Genomic DNA, 19,286 nt, shown 5'->3' with positions numbered 1-19,286 from the left:
AGACCCATTAAGTAAAACAAGTAAAGTCCAAAAGAGGCGGTGTCATTTTAAGATTTTTAAATTCAGTTGTGTAAATAATGGAGTTGTCTCTTCATGGACTCTCTCCAAAGTTTTGAAAGGGTATTGATGCGTGTGTCAGAAGCCATAAAGTAACTTCAAAGCAGTGTTAATCTTTTATCATCCAGATAAATTTTACATGCACTGGGTAGACATCTCTACAGGGTGAATGTAGCCTGGTCAGTCGCTGCATCTGCAGCAACAGCTACAGTAAGGATCATTTCATGAGAACAACAAAATAATTAAGGCTTCGAAACCACAGTGACTTCCGTACTTGTTTAATTCTATGGAGCATGAGAATTGTAGAGAAACAGAGCTGGAAAGGACCTGAGGAAATAATCTAGTCCATGCACCCGCTTAAAATACAACCAGTTACTCCTGTGACCCTCCAGACAGGGGTTTTACCTTTATCAATCTCTTCTTGAAAGTGTCCAGTGAGGAAAGTTTCATTCCCTATCAGGCAATGCATAGCTTTATTCCCCTGGCCATTTCCTAAGGCTGTGTCCACAAGGGACGTGGAGAAGAGATTATTTTCTTTGGGGCAACCACTTGCCTTCTGACAGCTGCTCTTGGATACTGTGTTTGTCTTTTTCCACTCTTACGGTATCTTGTCCATACCCTGAAAGCGCTCAAGGAGGATTGCTAACAGTAACAAGATTGTTCAGTCAGCTTTCCAAGTATTTTACTGTGACGTTCAACAAGTTCAGCCAACTAATAGTCTCCAAGCGGGTCCTGGCTGAGATCTTCTTTCTCACAGGTAACAATACAAGACACTTGCTCATAGTCGACCTTTTAGTGAGCGATGGCGCATCATCACTTTGGCTTTCTTGGCATCAGATTTTATTAATTTTGCCTTTCCACTGAGAAATAGAGCAGCATTGTTGTTGGTCTATTCATATACTTCTGGAAAAATTTCTTTTTATCCTTGCTATCTCAAAAATTGATTTCCTCCTGTTTGTCTCATGTAGTTGCTCACTTCAGGAATACCCTGCAGACCAATTATTGGGGGAAAAAATAAATGTGAACTGCTCAAATTTCAAATTTTTTATTTCCACACTGACTTCTGGAACAACTCTTTCTCTGTAAAAAATTGGATTTAGCAGAAGCATTTTTCAATACAGGGGACAGTGAACTACTTTCAGTTCCTATGACACAAAAATACATAGCTTCATTCCATCTTTGTTTACGAGGTTTAAGTAAGGTGAAAAATTGCTGACTGTTGTCTATGTATATAAATTCGTACTTGTCTAGAGAAAGAGGTGTTCATTACATACAGTGCCACTGGGAAGTAGTACCCATCATTATATTTTGAAGATGCTATACATTTATCAGCAGTATAGAAAGTGATTATATCTGTTAAGCACTCTGGAATTTGATTTAAGGGGTAGACGGTAGAGGAATAATGAATGAAAGAACTATTGCATATGCCAGCTGTCTTGCTTGTGTGATCTAACCATGAGCATCCAAAGAGTCCAATAGAGTCCAATATTGGATTCCTTTAGATGCTACTAAACATTACTTCCTATTCTTGATCTCAGCTGGGAATTTGGATAAGTTATCTTGGGGGATAGTGCCAGTCAAAACCAGTCTTTATAGAAATACTTGTAGAGAAATTGCTCCTTTACGTGGTAGAGCTTTGTAACCTGCTTCCCTACTTGGAGGAGAGTTAGGTTCATAGGAACAGCATTTCTATTTGCTAGAGCCATCCAAACCGTTATCAAATTTTGTTCTAAAAAGATCTTTTTAATCATCAAAATTATTAATCACTGCAATGTCCTCAGTCACCAAGCTATTAATTTACCATTCATATTTTTTAAGCTTGAGAAAGAAAAAAATCACTCTTCAGTTTTCACTTCTGCTTTCTCATTAGTTCACTGCCTTGTTTGTGGAACAGCACAGTTTTATACTGTTTAAGCTGCAAATAATTTATGAGAAAAAACAAATTATTTGTGTTCCAACCTTTTATTACAATAGTACAAAATACAAAGTTTTGCTTCTCCCTCTTCCCCCAAAATACATTTTGAATGTAAATTGCTTTATAATAGCTCTGTAAGTTCTTCTGTAAAACAAGTATTTTGGACCTGCTTCTGTCTTTCAGTAATGATGATGCAGGGTTTGAATTGAGATCTACTAGCTGTCTTGCCAGCCTTATGGTATGGCTTTCTTATGAAAATATCTAGACCACTTAAAAAGATTATGTCGTGATTTGCTATTGCCATGGACAGACATTGTAGCACCCAGCTAAAACTGCAAACACGGTTATATAACATTATTCTTAAAAACAAGCTATGATAGCCTAAGATGCTCTTTAATTAGCTTTAAAGCTGTTTGCTAAAAAGACCACATTTTTCAGTACAGTGGAACACAACTCAATTAGAGAATAGTTTGGTTTGTCAGTTTTCCTGGGGCATAGTAGGAAATCCTTTGTTGCACTGCATGTGTACATAAGCTCTGCCTTTGCTTCACAAAACAGACCTAACAAAACATGACAATTGAGTCTTGCTGCCAAAAAGGATTTTAAATGGACTTATATCTGTACAGCCCTATTTACCATATGTTGTATTTATATACCTTAGGCAACACAATACCAATTTTTAGCTTTGCATCCCTATTATCACATTTAAATCTTACATTTATGCAAAGGGGGACTAACTTCCCACTTTGGGGAGAGATGGTAATGTTGGCCTCTTGCTGCATTTTAGTGTACTTAAATGCTATTCCCTTGAGCCCCAGTTTTAACCTACTGTTGCCTCATTGCAGCAGGTTGCAGTCACACGGGGCAATTAGTTCCCTTAATGAAGAATCAGCCACAGTGACATGTGGTATCCTGTCTGGAGACAGAGTGCATTATCTCTGATGGACCCCTGCTGTTAAATGTATCATAAAGGAGGCAAAAGATGCGGAATTTTTCAAGTGAAGTCTGGCTGGACTGAATTACCAAAAAGGAATTCATTCAGAAGCATTTGACTTCTTTCTTTCTTTCCGTTTGTTCGTTCATTAGGGAGCTGAACGTTGATTCTGTTTACAGTTTGTCTTTCAACACAAAATGCTGACACCTGCAACATAACACAGTGCAGCCCTTAAATTTCAAGCAGCCAATTTCCCTGAGTCGAAACCAAATGCCCCAACTTGCTTCCCAGGTCCCCTGGGCAGTACTGGGACAGTTACTCTGGGAGTCACTGTCACACGAGGAATGGAGATGGTTTGAACTGGCCATTAATAAACAGTAGGCACAGATATGCGCTTAAACAAATACTCCTTTCCAAAGCAAAAGTGCTTGAGGCCATGTTGCAGACTGATGCCTCCTCTGGCTCCAGATCCAGTACCCCCTCCTGAGAGAGGATAGCCACCACTTTTTTTTCTCCATGAAGATAATGGGCACGTACTGTTCCTCTTTACAATATATTGGAAGGGGCCCGCTGTTTACAATAATAGAATAAAGGATAAACCCAGAAGAGGGGAACTTTTGTTCAGTGACCTGCCATGCCCGAGATGGACCAAGCAGGTCCTGGTTCCCTGGAGCTATATCTTCTACAAAAGACTGGGATTGGGAAAAAGACCTGCTCTTCAAACCGCATTGAAGGCAGATGTCTCTGCAGAAGGACATGTAAGTCACTACGTAGGGAAGAAAGAACTTGGAGGAACCTGCCTGTAGCCCAGTGTTTCAGGCACTCCTGTGCAAGGAAAGCAGTCTGGAGCCCACACCCCACGGGCAGGAGAGTTGGCCTTTATGTTAGGTGGTCTTGGGATAAGAAGCACAGAAATGACTGCAGGAGAAGGCTCAGGCACTGCAATACTGGCTGTCCAGTCAGATATCCATACCTAATGCACTCTAAGTTCATACGTTCTTTTCCTTTACAATAGTGGATGAGATTACAATAACAAACTTTCATTTTTATACTGTGATCTTTGTAAACTGCCATTCAGAACTGGTCAGAATAAGGCTGGTTTTTTTTTTCTTTTCTTTTTTTTTCAGTGGAATGTGTCTGGCTGTCAGCAATGGAAGCCTGGAGGTCAGACCTACACCTACAACTCTCTACTGTTTGACAAACAAAAACATCTTTGTAAGTCAAGGCTGCAGCGTCCCTGCTGACCTTTCAATGTATCCCAGTAATCACAAGAGGGAGCAACATTGCCCAACAAATTTGGCGTGGATTACATTCCTTTTTATCCCTCTAAACTTCCAGTATCAGCAGCTGTTACATACTGAAGGGCTCATTCACACATAACATGATAAAATGAGTTAGTGCCAAGTAATTTAAAGGAAAATTAAGTTTGTAACTTCTATGTGACTCCTGAATCCCCACAGTAGCTCACACAAGAATAGTAATAGTCAGATGTTACCCTCAAATTACCTGTGGGCAAAATATTCCTCCCAAAAGAGTTTTAGATTTAAAACTCTCCTGAAAACAGTATCATTAGCACACAGATGAGCTGTAATAGTGCTCAAATTCTTAACGTTTCAGGCCTTTAGCTTCATGTAGAATTTAATTCTAATGGGCAAGAACGCTTCTGAAGTTTAAGAAACTTCTCCTTGTACTGCTGGCACTGCAGCTTTGCAAGAAAACAATCCAAATTGTCTTGACACAGGGGACAAATGCAGAAGTATCTGAATGTGGAGACAAGAAAAAACATTGCCTTCTACTTCACTCCTAGTCTGCACCGAGGGAAGGACGGGCGCTCAGCCCTGTAGCAGTCAGCAGTCTCCAGGGAGCCCCAGCCAGCTCCTTGGCTGCTGTAAGTCCTGAAGAAATTGTCATTTTTTCTCCCATTTTTGTGAGCTGAAAATGCAACTGAAGCAGTAGCAAAGGCAGACTGAGAAATCTGGCTCCTCAAACTAGCTTAATCTGCCTGGACCCACCCCGTGAGCCCCACCAGTGACTCTTCCCATAGCGAGGATGGGGCTGCTTTCTGTGGTTGCAGCCTGGTCTGCACTGGGCACTCCCAGCCTAGAAAGAAGCTGGGAGAGAAGAGCTGACCGCGAGGTGGAAGAAGTGGGAAAGCAATTGGTAGGGGGTTACCTCCCCTCAGTGGAGGTACACATATAACATAGGCATCAAAACATCTCTTGTAGTGCTGGCTCGGACCCTTTATTGCTGTAGTTGGTAGATTAGAATAAGTGATATATAATGTAGCTTCTCTTCCTAATTACAGTGCTCTAAGTATTTTGCTACAGAACCATTTGTCTTAGAGATTGCCTGTTCAGGTAATGGCTCAAGATCAGTTTATTTCATGTTAGAGAACAGAAAGATTCATGATGGATCTGGCACTTGACATCAATTTAAGAGGCCCTAATTTAAGAGGAAGGCGAAAACAAAAAATACTGCATACTTGTACATTATTAAAAACTCAAGAGGAGAATTGTCTTGGCTTTTGGAAACCTTTATTCCCACGCCAAATTTACATTAGCTGATACAAACGAATGAGTAAAAGATCACAGCCACCAAGGCTGTATTTCCCACTTGATGGGGGATTTTGCCTGCAGTAGCCTCCTCTGGCCCTAAAGGAAAAGCTGTCTCCACTAGTTCTACCTATCAGCAAGAGTTAAATGTCTATGAAAAAGCTTCTAACAGTCTAAAACATTTCTAATGGAAATAAACACTACTTTCTTACTCCATCCAGACAGACATTTCACCTGTCCTTAGATCAGCCAATCTGTTTGTAGCGAGCAATGAGCTCTGCAGTGTGTCTCCTGTCACAGCACATTTGATTTCTTGACATTGACACACTCTGTACACACCTTGAAACAATATAATCAGCGATCACAATGTGAATTCAGTTCTGAGCCTGAAATGTCAGCATACATTTAAGAATCATAATCCATGACATAATTACCAAGATACTAATTAAAAGTATTGGAAAGAGGGCATATGGCCTTGAGAAGGAGAATTTTACAGTCCCAGCCAGAGTTCTCAAGGGAATTAGTTTGCAAAAGGGATGCCCCTGTGAAACTATTAACATGTGTAGACTCTCATTTTAGAAGATAATCAAAGAAGAAAACAGAAGATAATCAATTATTCAGAAGAAGACAGCACTGCACAGGACCTTGACAGATTATCTACAGCAGTCCTCTGCCTTGAAGGGGAATCAACTGTTACTTACCAGCCCTGGTGGGCCAGTTCTTTCTCCTTCCCAATGACGACTTCAGCTTCAAGCATACCTCCCAGAAGAGCCGTGCTGCCACTCAAACCCCTGGTACACCACTTTCCCCAGAAAATAGAAAACATAAACAGGCAATTTCAATCATAAATGCCACAGCTGCTGTTAATGCTATATTTTCTTCAAATACTATGGTATATATATACTGTCCTACTACATTGTTCCCAGTACCCAGGAGTCCTGCCTGCGAAGAGCTGGCTCTGCTGGGGCATGTCACAGGCTCTCAAAGAGCAGGAGAGCATATTACGTTCTCATTTTCCTGATACACACTTGAAAGAACCACGATTATTTGATCCAATTTCATTCTTCGTCTTATTTCACACATTAGAGAAAAAGATATTAAATATTTAATCAGGTAGCCCAGTAGCCATCTAAATGGAGCAGAAAGTTAGGGGAGTTACCTAGATGAGGCAGAGGGTTCATAAAGTAAGCCCCACTTATAAAAGCACAGCACAAATATTAATTGAGCATTCCTTCAACTTGCTTTAAAAATACTGTTAGGCTGCAACGGAAAGACAAACTGGAACACTGAGGTTGTGAATGTATCTGCAACATGGGTGCTGACGCTCCCCACAAGCCCATCCAAAACCAGAAGTACTTAATGGTCAAGGCTCACCGTAGAATCATAGAATCATTTAGGTTGGAAAAGACCTTTAAGATCATCAAGTCCAACCATTAACCTAGCACTGCCAAGACCACCACTATACCACGTCCCTAAGCACCTCATCCAAACGTCTTTTAAATACCTCCAGGGAGGTATTTAAATATCAACCACTTCCCTGGGCAGCCTGTTCCAATGCTTGATAACCCTTTCAGTGAAGAAATTTTTCCTAATATCCAGTCTAAACCTCCCCTGGCGCAACTTGAGGTCATTTTTTCTTGTCCTATCACTTGTTACCTGGGAGAAGAGACCGACCCCCACCTCTCTACAACCTCCTTTCAGGTAGTTGTAGAGAGCGATAAGGTCTCCCCTCAGCCTCCTTTTCTCCAGGCTAAACAACCCCAGCTCCCTCAGCCGCTCCTCATCAGACTTGTGCTCCAGACCCTTCCCCAGCTTCGTTGCCCTTCTCTGGACACGCTCCAGCCCCTCAATGTCTCTCTTGTAGTGGGGGGCCCAAAACTGAACACAGTATTCGAGGTGCAGCCTCATCAGTGCTGAGTACAGGGGCACGATCACTTCCCTAGCCCTGCTGGCCACGCTATTTCTGATACAAGCCAGCTCAAGAGTATCTCAAGAACAAGTCTGCAGAGGCTCCAGTGCAGAATGGCCATGCCAGCACAGCCCTTTGCTGTGTTGTATGCTGTATCATATGGTTGTATCAGGTTGGTTCTGGCCTGGAGATCTCCGTACTGCTGCGTGATGCCGTCACGCTCTGAAAGTCTGACCAAAGGCCAAGTCGTAAGCATTTGTAAGCATTGTTTTAGCATTTGTTTTGGGTCTGGCTAGTGGGGAAGAACTGGTAGAATTAAATACAATTTGGGTGAAAGCTGTAGTTGAATGGAACTGCAGAAATTGTGACATGATAACTGGCATATTCTGATATGTAACCAAATCTTCTAAGGGGTGTAGCTTTAAAGTGTTGAAGTGCTCAAGTGAACATTTGGAGTGCAGATAGGGCATACTGTCAGATACTGACCTGTCCTATGGCTCGGTTGAAGGAATAGTGTTCACTCATCTAAGGAACATCAGAAAAGCAGACTTCACCACATTCAGGAGTCTGTAGGAGGGCTTTGCAGGGAAGGTAATCGGGAGGATAAGGGAGTGCCATTTCACTATACGAACGCACAATAAAAAGCTACCCTAATGAGGAAAAGAGATAGAAGCTGTAGTAAAGAGTCATCATAATTGCATCAGGAACTGAAATTAAAAAAAAAAATTACCAAATTGTGTGAACACAGAAGTATAGTAAAAATATAGAAGGAACAAAATCAGAAAGGATAAATTACAAAATGCGATACGTAGCAAAAGGAAGTACGTTAAATGACAGGACAACACAAGTATAGCAGATGATTCAGGGGTAGTGTGGAAGCCACTGGAGAGCTGGGTGGGATAAGGATGGTGGCAAGAAGGCTTAATTCAGAAGGTCTGCAGCAGTTCTGGAAGTCACAGGAGACCAATAATGATGAAAATCTTTATGAAAGATTGAAGTGAATGGGTCCGTTTAGTCCAGAAAAGGGAATACCAAAATAAAACATGAGAACAATCAAAGAGCATATAAAAAATTAAAGAAAGCAATCAACGTAATTTGAAACAAAGAAATATAAGTTCCAGTTAAGATCAACTTTCTAACTGCCAAAAAAAGGCAACACTGACAAGGTGCCCAAAGAGGATGTAGGATTGTTTTCTTGGAAGATTTTTGTCAGTGGGTTGGATGAGCATTTGTCAGGGGTGGTCTATGTAAATTTGATCCTCATTTCAGAGGGTTAGGCTGTAAGTCCCATTGCAGCCATGGTTATCGTGTTAGCTGAGTCGTTAATCTCTCCTGCGGTAGGGTGGAATTCAGCCTCTGGCCCTGAAGTAGGAAAAAAAGATTTGATGGATTTGGGGTGGGAAATATTAGCTGGCAATGAGCCCTGCCTAATTTGATGCCTTTTCCTATTCCTTTTACTTGAGGCATACTGTCTCCACCTCCCTTCCTTGGGGAAATCCTGGAGCCAGTGCCAAAGCAGACTCATGACAGGACTGCAAATGACTGTCACGGAGTCAGGACTCAGAAGTGAGCAGCACAGAGCTTCACACTTGCTGATTGCCTTCTGACAGCTTTGTTTTGATAAGGCTTGGGGTGGGGGAATAGAGAAAAGCTCCCTGTTCATTTTATATAGAGCAATCCTTTTTTCTCCCTTTCCCCAGAAGAGTGAGCTCATGAAATACTCAAATTGAATTTCAGTGTTTCTGTCACCTGGTAGTTTTCTAATACCGTATGAGCTAGTCCATGATATTCAGAACAGAGCTGAATTTGGGTCATCATCAGCCATTTAATTTTGCTTACCAGTGGGGCAAAGCTAATGAAGACAACTTTCCAAGCAATGTACTGCATGTTTAATGTGTCAGCACTTGTGAAATTGAGTTTCCCTCTTTAAAAGATGCAGGGAACTTCTAAATGCAGGGGGGTAACATAACGAATGAAATGTGGACATTACCATATTGCACTTTGCTTTGACCCATTGAAACATTCATATCGCATTTCAAACATTCTGGTGTGATACCTTACAATCAAAGGGTACCATGAGAAGATTCATCTTGCGTCTGATCTCTGTTTGAATATTGCTGAAGTGAAGCTGATAAAGAAACTTCAAAAGGAGTGTAAATTATTTACAGGTTCTGGGTCTTTCACATTAGAAAATACGATTGGGAAAAAAATAATGAGATTTCACTTTTCCAAACACTGAAAGACAAAAGTGATACATCAAAGAATCAGCTTCTTTTATCTTTAGATGGTATAATACAAACATGAATTAAAAATATGGGGAAAAGAAGACACCTAGGGGGCCAAATTAATTCCTGATGTCTTCTATAAACTGTCTCAAAATAATTTTCCTTTTAAATATTGTGATGTATTATTTGCATTTCTGCAGCACCTGCTTAGTTTTTTTCTTCTACATATCTCAAAACATTTCACAAAGTCAGTGGCACCAGAAACAGGTCTCACAACTGCCCCTGAAGCATCCTTTGCAGTTGCTTTTGCTACCTTTAGACTAGAGAAGTCAGGATCATTTCACTGACCCCTCTTGTCCTGGTTTTGGCTGGGATAGAGTTAGTTTTCTTTCTAGTAGCTGATACAGTGCTGTGTTTTGGATTTAGTATGACAATAACGTTGATAACACACTAATGTTTTAGTTGTTGCTAAGCAGTGCTTACACTGGTCAAGGACTTTTCAGCTTCCCATGCTCTGCCAGGTGCACAAGAAGCTGGGAGGGGGCACAGCCAAATTGGCCGAAGGGCTATTCCATACCACACGATGCCATGCTCAGTATGTAAACTGGGGGAGTTGGCTGGGGGGCAGCAATCGCTGCTCGAGGACAGGCTGGGCATTGGTCAGTGGGTGGTGAGCAGTTGCATCACTTGATTTCTCTTGGGTTTTGTTCCTCTCTCTCTCTCTCTCTCTCGTTGTCTTCCTTTTTATTACATCATTATTATTATTATTATTATCATCATCATCATCATCATCATTAACATCATTGTTATCATCATTATCATTATTATTAATTTTATTTTGTGTCAATTATTAAACTGTTCTTATCTCAACCCACGAGTTTTCTTACTTTTGCTCTTCAGATTCTCTCCCCATCCCACTGCGGGGGGGGAGGGTGAACAAGCGGCTGTGTGGTGCTTGGTTGCCGACTGGGGCTAAACCATGACAACTCTATAGGGCAATGCCCAGCATCATATTATGTGTATCACACTTACTCCTTTGAGAGATTATTCCACAAGCTAATAGTTTTCAAGAAGCTTTTTTTTTTACTTTGAACCTGTCAAAATACCTAAGAATGTTTTTTTCTACGCATTATCTGATCTAGTTTTTCCACAACTTCTAATAGTTTGCACCCTTCCAAAATGTAAGGCAGCCTCATATGCCTTTGATAAAACAGAAAACTTTAGAGGTCTCCGAGACAAGTTTAGGGGCCACAGTCCAGTCCTTGACAGGGAGGTTCCCATGTCACAGACGTACATCTGTACATCTGTACGTCTGGCGCTGAGTGACAAATGTAGTAGAAAGGTCCAACTCTGACTAACCCACCTGAAAAACATCTGCAGCACTGATGTGGATATGGTTGTCTGGTGTGGTATGTTCTTCCCATCTGAAGGCAAAATCTGTCTGATTTAGATGTAGTGATTGTTCTGGGCTGTGTGGCAGCTCTTTTCAGATACTGTGCCCTTCCTGACTTGGCATGATTAAGGCATCAATCAGCCTCCCTACCTCAGACATAACCACATAAATGAAAATAAAGACCTGGCACCTCAGTGCAGAAGCTTCCATGGGCCAAAAAATGAAAAGAAAGAAACAGGAAAAGTGACTATCTCATGCGCAAACATAACTGTGACAAATGCCTCGGTTTATGGGAGAACTAATTACTATTCCTGACACATCAATACCTCCTACTGCATTTTACAAGTGAAACCCTTCAGCGCTACTATGTCTAAATAATACAAAATAACTTGCTTACAAAAGCAGACATCATTTTTTTCCTCCCTCCCACTTGCCAATGCTTATCATGCCCAGCTTCATTCATTTTAATTAAAAGACCATGAATGCATTAATGGGAAATGATAGAGAAGTGCAGGATCCCGTGATGGAAACTACAATGGGTGTGAGCAAAGCAAATAGTCTCTTCCTTGTTGAAAAAGAAAGCTACTAATATGGTCAGCAAGGATTACACTTTGTTTGCTGTCCCTAGTATTTTAGATCACAAAGCATATTACTCCCTGAATGGCAAAGCTGACGGTAGGGCTAAAGACTGTGAAAAATGAATGGAAGAAATTGGTTTGTTGGTGGGTTCCCTTTCCTCCGTTATCTTGGATGTGAAGTAATGAATGCTGAGCAGCCAGCAAAACAAATAATACATTACTCGTGTGGAGCAATAAGAATCCTCCTTAAAACAGGACAGAATGGACAGGGGTGAATCTGGAAAAGTCAAACCTTTCAAAGGCACTGACCAAAGAGAACTGACCAAAGTTGCACAAAGTTGCAAACCTTTCTGTTTGCTGCCAGCTGCAGAATCCAAGTGAAGGCAATGTCTGCTCCTGTGTCAGTTCTCTCTCTGTCTCATCTGTACAAAGAGATGCTACTGTTCGCTCTTCCTGCTCTGTACCTTCCTCATGAGCCAACTTTGCAAGATTGGCAGAAAAAGGTCTGTCTCATTTCAGATAGCTTGTGAGGTAACGTTTTTGTCTTCCCAAGAAACCTTGTACTACAAATTCATTGCTACTGTATTCATGCCAGCTGAAAAGAGAAAAAGGATGCCAGGAAAAACATAGATACTGAGGTTATATACTGATGTATAGTTCTGAGAACAGTAAATGACAGCAAATGTTCTGAAAGAGGAAAATTGTTCCCTTTTCCTTCTTCCACTTGCCAGAGCTATGCCACTCATTCACCTTTGAAGCCTCTGTGAGCTACAGCATCAGGCATTATTAGATGGAGAGCAATGTCTCCAACAGATGCAAACCCCCTCTCCAGTGGCATATGTCAGCGCTTTCTACTTTATAATAGATATTAACTTATTTTAGTCTCTTTGTTGTTGTGGTTGTGTTTTTCTTTAATAAGATACTGGATTTGCCATGAGCAATTAGACTTTGACTGGTTTTGGCAGAAGTGTCCCAACTGACTCATTGCAAATATTTTGCACATCTAAAAATATTAGACAAGGGGATCACATCCTAGAATTGTCATTCAGAGATGTAATTATGGTTTAGCCTATAATTTCTTGGGTTTGTAGTCTATGCCTATTTTAGTAATTATAGCAATAATAGTACTTACTGTTTAATATCTTAAAATATACTTTGCTACTCCACCCACTCCACTATTAGTTTTTCACTTACAGACCAGAGCTCATGGGAGAAATTCTGTGTTTTCTCAAGGCCTTTTCATGGTAGGCAACTAGGGATGTCTGCTTCTCCCCAGAGCTCATTGTGATATTACCTCTTACCATTTACACCATACAACACAAAAGCTGGGCTCTGGTGCTCTCTGTTCTTCTTATCCTTTGCGTTTTTACAGGAAGGAGGTGCGGCCATCTCCTTAGCACCCTTAAACACATATGGAATTACAATTACATCACAACACATTAACAGGTTTTAAGCTGCATATGCACATAAATGACTGTCTGGCCTGAGCCTGGGTTGGCTCCATGCTACTTGCTGAGTATGCTCTTGTCATGCAGGAAACTTACTGTCAAGGACAAAAAAATAACAGCACTATGGTTTCAAAGACATTAAAAGCTTCTTGTATAGCTGTACTCTGAAAGTGAAGAAACGTGTTTCTAAATTTTCCGTATCTCAGTAATTTCTATGTACAATTTTGCTGCTCGCAAATGTAAGCCCATGTAGGCCAGAAATCAAGTCAAACCCTTCCTCGTTCATGTGCTACTGCCAAGAGTGTGTATCCACCAATAGTTAGTCCAGCGATAAACCCCGTCTAGATAAATATCCACACATAAGGCTGGGTCTCTAGCTGCAACGGGAGAGTTGCACAGGACTGACACAGAACTGTCACCGTTGTCAATGTTAATAATTCTTAAAGCAGGAGGTATTTGAGGTATACACAGAAAGTGAATTTTACTGAGCAAGGAGTCAACACCAGAGAATGTGATCCAATGTCTTCTGACCGTACTCACACTTCAGAGCACTTTGATGATCCAAGAGGTTCTTCTGTTTTCTGGGGGAATGTCCTGGTTTAACCCCAGCTGGCAACTAGGCACCACCCCGCCGCTCGCTCACTCCCCCCCGGTGGGATGGGGGAGAGAATCGGAAGAGTAAAAGTGAGAAAACTCGTGGGCTGAGATAAAGACAGTTTAATAGGGAAAGCAAAAGCTGCGCACGCAAGCAAAGCAAAATGAGGGTTTCATTCACTCCTTCCCATGGGCAGGCAGGTGTTCAGCCATCTGCAGGGAAGCAGGGCTCCATCACATGTAACAGTTACTTGGGAAGACAAACGCCATCACTCCAAATATCCCCCCCTTCCTTCTTCTTCCCCCAGCTTTACATGCTGAGCATGACGTCATATGGTATGGAATAGCCCTTGGGTCAGTGGGGGTCAGCTGTCCCAGCTGTGTCCCCTCCCAGCTCCTTGTGCCCCCCCAGCCCACTCGCTGTGGGGTGGGGTGAGGAGCAGAAAAGGCCTTGACTCTGTGTAAGCACTGCTCAGCAGTAACCAAAACACCCCTGTGTTATCAACAAATCCAAAACATAGCCCCATACAAGCTACTGTGAAGAAAATTAACTCTATCCCAACCAAAACCAGCACAGGGAAGGAGAGGTTCTATCTTAGAATTACACAGCCCAGACCCAAACTGAAGCTTATAGTGGAGAAAAGAAAAAACAAAACCTGACAGACCTAACAGATAGAGTGCTGGCCTGTAGGATGTATTCCTCCCTACAGCTTTTGTCTGATTTCCCATCATATTTTTGAAAAATCTGTTGTCGGCTTAGTCTGCCTCTTAGTCTATTAGTTATATAATTTAAACGGAATACTTGAAAACAGGGTCCTTAAAATCATTCCTTTGTTTGATATGCAAAACATTCACAGATATCACTAATTAGGTTTTCACCCTTCACAAAGAAAGGAGCAATAGCTTCTAGCTAGCATTTGTGCCAGCCCTGTCTGCTGCGGCAGTAAAAAGCTGCAATACCCCAAGAGTCCCAGAAACATAATTTGTGGGGAACAAAAGTTGCACCTGTGGCTGTATATATATGAAGTTAATACAGAGACTCAGAAAATAAGACTAAGTAGGACCTGAAGAGACCATCCAGTCAATTTTCCAGCACTGGGCCAGAATCTAGACTTTTCCTGAGATGGGTCTTAAAAACATCCAGGTCATGGGGTGGAGAACTGCAAACTCCCTAGGCAAGCTATTAACTACTTTCATTAACTACTTTAATTGTTAGAAAGCCTTTCCTAATACCCAACTTTAAGTTTTCCTTTTTGCTGTTTACAGTGATTACTTTCCTCTCATCCTCAGTTGATATGGAGGACACTTTATTGCCTTCTTTTTCATAGCAAACATTCAGAGATGTAAAGACTGCTGTCATTTCTCCTTCATTTCTCCTCTTTCCCCTAGCTAAACAACCCCAAATGTTTCAGCCTTTCTACACAGCTCACACTCTCTAGACCTCGTGAGCTTTTCTTGACCTCTTTTCATTTTCCTCTGTACTTCCTCCAATTAATCGGCATCACTCTTGAAAATGAGGCCTAGAATGGGATATTATACACCAAGTACAGCCTTACAAGTGGTAACCTGAAACTTTTTTGCTTTAGCTCTGTGAATAATTAAAAAAAAAAGATTGTACTGAAAAAGAGAATAGATCATCTGAGTTTACACAGCATCGAGTAAGTGAAAGTTTCTCGTAAAGAGCTTACAAATAACAAACATGGCACAGTGACATGGGCAAGAAACAGCATTAAGAAAATTTGTAATAACAAAAATAACAACACAGTGCATTCATTCGTAATAGATGCTACATAATCTACTCCTGACAGTAAACCTAAAACAAAGGTAATGAGGAAGACACTTTGAGGCTCCATAATTCAGTATTTGAGAAAACGTATGTTTGGTTACGTACTGTAAATACACCCTATGTTTATTAAAGCATGCAGCCCCTTGGTAAGCTGTGCTGAATGGTACTTCACTATCCAAAGTGAACATCTCACAGAAGTATCAATGTTTTTGACTGAGCTCCAAGCCATGTCGCCTGTCAAAACTGATCCATCTTTTATGGACCAATATGTACCACCTATCAAGTCAAATAAACCATGATCTAATCAAACCAGATATATTGACTATGTAATGAAAGAAATCAACTATCAAATCAGACACTGAATGAGTTTAAAGATACCTCCATGAGGGACTGAATTTTTTTGCTGTAGCAGGTGTCCTACTCCAAGGTTTAGTATTTTGTTCTAATCTTAAAGAAAGCCTCACCTGGTTTGGTGAAAATTTCTCAAGGTTAGGCTTGAGTTGGTAAAAAAAATCCTTTCTGTAATCTCTTGAGTAGTGACAAAGGCCTTTCACTCCATTTGAAAAAGTGTTCCATAAAGCAAGATGGTGAGATTTATCATAGAAAGGCATTGTTTTTTCATGAGTAGTTGTAGACAGCACTAAGATCCCTTCACATTCTCTTCTCCAGGCTGAACAGCCCCAGGTTTCCCAGACTGTTTTCATATACCCCATGCTCCAGCCCTCCAACCATCCTGCAAACCCTCTGCTGATCTCGCTCTGTTCCAGTATATCAACATCTGTCTTGTGCTGGGGAGCCCCAAATGGGATGCAGTACTCCAGAGGTGGTCTCACAAGCACAGAATAGAGGGGATGGTCCATTTTCTCTGACCTGTTGGTACACGCTTCAGATACAGCCCAGTAGATGGTTTGCTAGAGCCCTAGGTCTCCTGCATGCAGAGGACTCCTTTTAGCTTTACCTCCCAAAGAAGGTCCCAGTTTTATTTTCCGCTCTTTACTTACACACTGTTTCCCCTTGAAGATTTAAGGAATAAGATTCCATCACTGGAAAGCCAGTTTGATTAGCTTTTTGTTGAATTCAGTCTTGGGCAGTTTCTCTTACCGAGTTTAACAGAAACTGTTAATAAACTCACAGTTTCCATAAAGAGAACATTAGGCCACAAATCTCTTCCCTACAGGAAGAGCTGAGACAGAGGGGAAGAGCAGTTGTAACAGTCTTCCCTCATAAACCACTGTAGAGCTACAGTAAATTCTCCACGCTGAGTGCTTTTCATGCTTTATACTTGTTTGGTGATACTAATTCATGAACCACAAAAACTCTCTTGCTCTCCAGTAAATCAAGCCCAGTCCTGCTTCTGGTCTTGGCAACAGCAGCAGAGAGGTTTTGTGTCATTTCAAACATAAATAATTCATTCAAGAGTATGAGGATATATATGGAGCATTATTTAAAAAAAAAAATTGTCAAATAACCCATTCACAGGAAACATTTACTACCGTCTAAAAACCAATTACAGAAAGACACCATAACTCCCACTTTCTTGGGTCTTGGCTGCACAGACATGAACAGGGCACTAAGCGACAGCCTAGCTGCACGGCTTTGTCATAGCACTGCTATAAGTACATACCTAAAGGTAAGGACAAAGCATTTCACATTTCCCTTTCAGGCAGAGATGGACCAGGATGTAAGACACTTTCAGACCCAGATTGTTAGCCATCTTGAAGTTTCGAGGTGCTTTGGACTGGACATTATGTGTGAGCCTGTCCTATTATTACAAGCCATTTTGCAATGCACTTGTTTGGATTTCAGATATTTAGGTATATTTATTTACATCCAGGACTTTGACACTCAGAGCCTGCTCACTCATGCTGCCCATGTAACTTACTTTGAACATTAGAAACATTTTCACGGAGATTAAAATGTGTTAGCAGATTATTTCTGAAAACGAAAAGGTATAGATGAACTCTGTTATTTGGTGCAATGTTTGCACACTTCTCCCACAGTCTGGCAGGTATTTATTGTGAGATTTTAGGGGCTGTGATGCTGAATGGTCAAATATTTAAATTTAACTATTTACTGATGTAGAAAATGGAAACTAGGTCTCTGTCCTCCTCGATGGTGCTAAAACTACTGAAAACTGGGTTTACTCTTCTTCACTTGGTCTCTTGAGGCCAGTGAATATGCAGGGACTCGATGAGAAGCAGAAGGAATAGTCCAGTCCAGAATAAACCGTTCATGATGATCAGGAAACTCTCCAAGGAGATGCATACTATGTGCTAACTCTGGCAGCAGAGGAAGGACGAGTACTTTAGGTGGCTTTCAGGGACAAGGAGACATTGCTGCTGTTTTATATAGTATTTTATCTGGTAGGTGTGGGTTGAAACAATTAAGAGATTGAGCCCTGTCACTAAGATAGATAGCCGCAGAAATGTCTAGCTTACAAGTCCGTACAGCAACTGGACAGACAGGCATACTCTGTCAAAATGAAGGTGTCTCTTCACCTGTCCAGAATGAGATATTTATGAAACTTGCTTACACCAAAGGCAGACATTGAAGTATTACGTGGAAACTGAGCAAGGTTTTGAGGGTCTACATTTTGAACATAGGATATTATCAGATAGTGTTATATCAAGCCTGTGTCTCCCATCTTCGTTAGAGTTTCCTAAATATTCAACTAGATTATTTTGATTAGTTATTCTCCACTCCTCCTCCTGAAAATGATCTATGTGAAAAGAACTCGATGCAGAGAGATGGAGAGAGCACAAGAGGGTGCCTGACCATGGTCAGATGGTAGGAACATGGCCTTGCAGGCCATGATTTCTGTCCTCATGCTAAGGACTGCTGCTACGTTTTATGGGACAGCCCTTCAGCTCTTCTGAGCCGATCAGATCTGAAGTCCTCAGAGCAAGACACCAGTGCCTCAGGGCAGGGGAGTTCAGGCATTGCTTAAAGGGCTGGACCAGGTGTTACTGAAGATGAACACACACACCTATTTCAGGGGGATATTGGGATGTTATTGTTCTTAGAGAATTTTGAGGGAACTGAATATCATACTTTTTTTTTTTGAAAGCGACTGGGATCCTGGAATTTGGAAAGGTATGAGGAGGCAGTCATTCATTCAATGGTTATTAAATACACGTCATGTTCTCACACACTTAACAATGGCAGTTTTGAAACACATACCCAAAATCAGCTATACTGGCAAATGCAAATTACAACGAAATTCAGAGTTTTAAAAATATAAGAACTGGTCACATTTTGGAGCAAAAGGCTAAGGATAATAAGAGATTTTGTATTTTAAAGTAAATATCAGTACATATATTACTATAAAATATAATTACATGATTATATTTTACTATATGGATTTATAGAAGTATTATAATTATGTATGTAATATACATCATATATTATATAAAATATAAAATTACTATGATAAGCTACACATTTATATTTTAAATTACTCACTTTATGCAATTCTTGGGAAGGTGATAAATGATCTTGTGCATCCGCCTTCCAAGAATTCATGTCCTTTTTTGGGTGCCTCAGACATCTTTAAATCCTTGATTCCTTCTAGAAAATAGGGCATGATAAACAAGTGAACTTGTTTAATGAGCCAGTGCAATTATTAAAGTAGGAGTTCTGTTCAGGAAGACCCTAAGCTGAGAGCCTTTTAACAAAAAGTATCCTGAAGATACAGACTTGAGAGACTGTCAGATTTATCAACCCAGCTTTCATCACTTGTCAAATCCTGTTGTAGGGAAGCCCATTTAGAAATGTCATGTGGTAGAGCAGATGTGTAGGTGTACACCGTATGTCAGAGCCTGTCTCACTCGCTGTCTTTCCTCAAAGTGCTTGGAGTAACTACAGTCACAATCTTCTAATATTGTAATTCTGGGTA

Source organism: Mycteria americana, chromosome 5 (assembly GCF_035582795.1).
Source record: "Mycteria americana isolate JAX WOST 10 ecotype Jacksonville Zoo and Gardens chromosome 5, USCA_MyAme_1.0, whole genome shotgun sequence".
NCBI lineage: Eukaryota > Metazoa > Chordata > Aves > Ciconiiformes > Ciconiidae > Mycteria > Mycteria americana.
The sequence above is the reverse complement of the archived record's forward strand: the minus strand, read 5'-3'. Positions refer to the sequence as shown.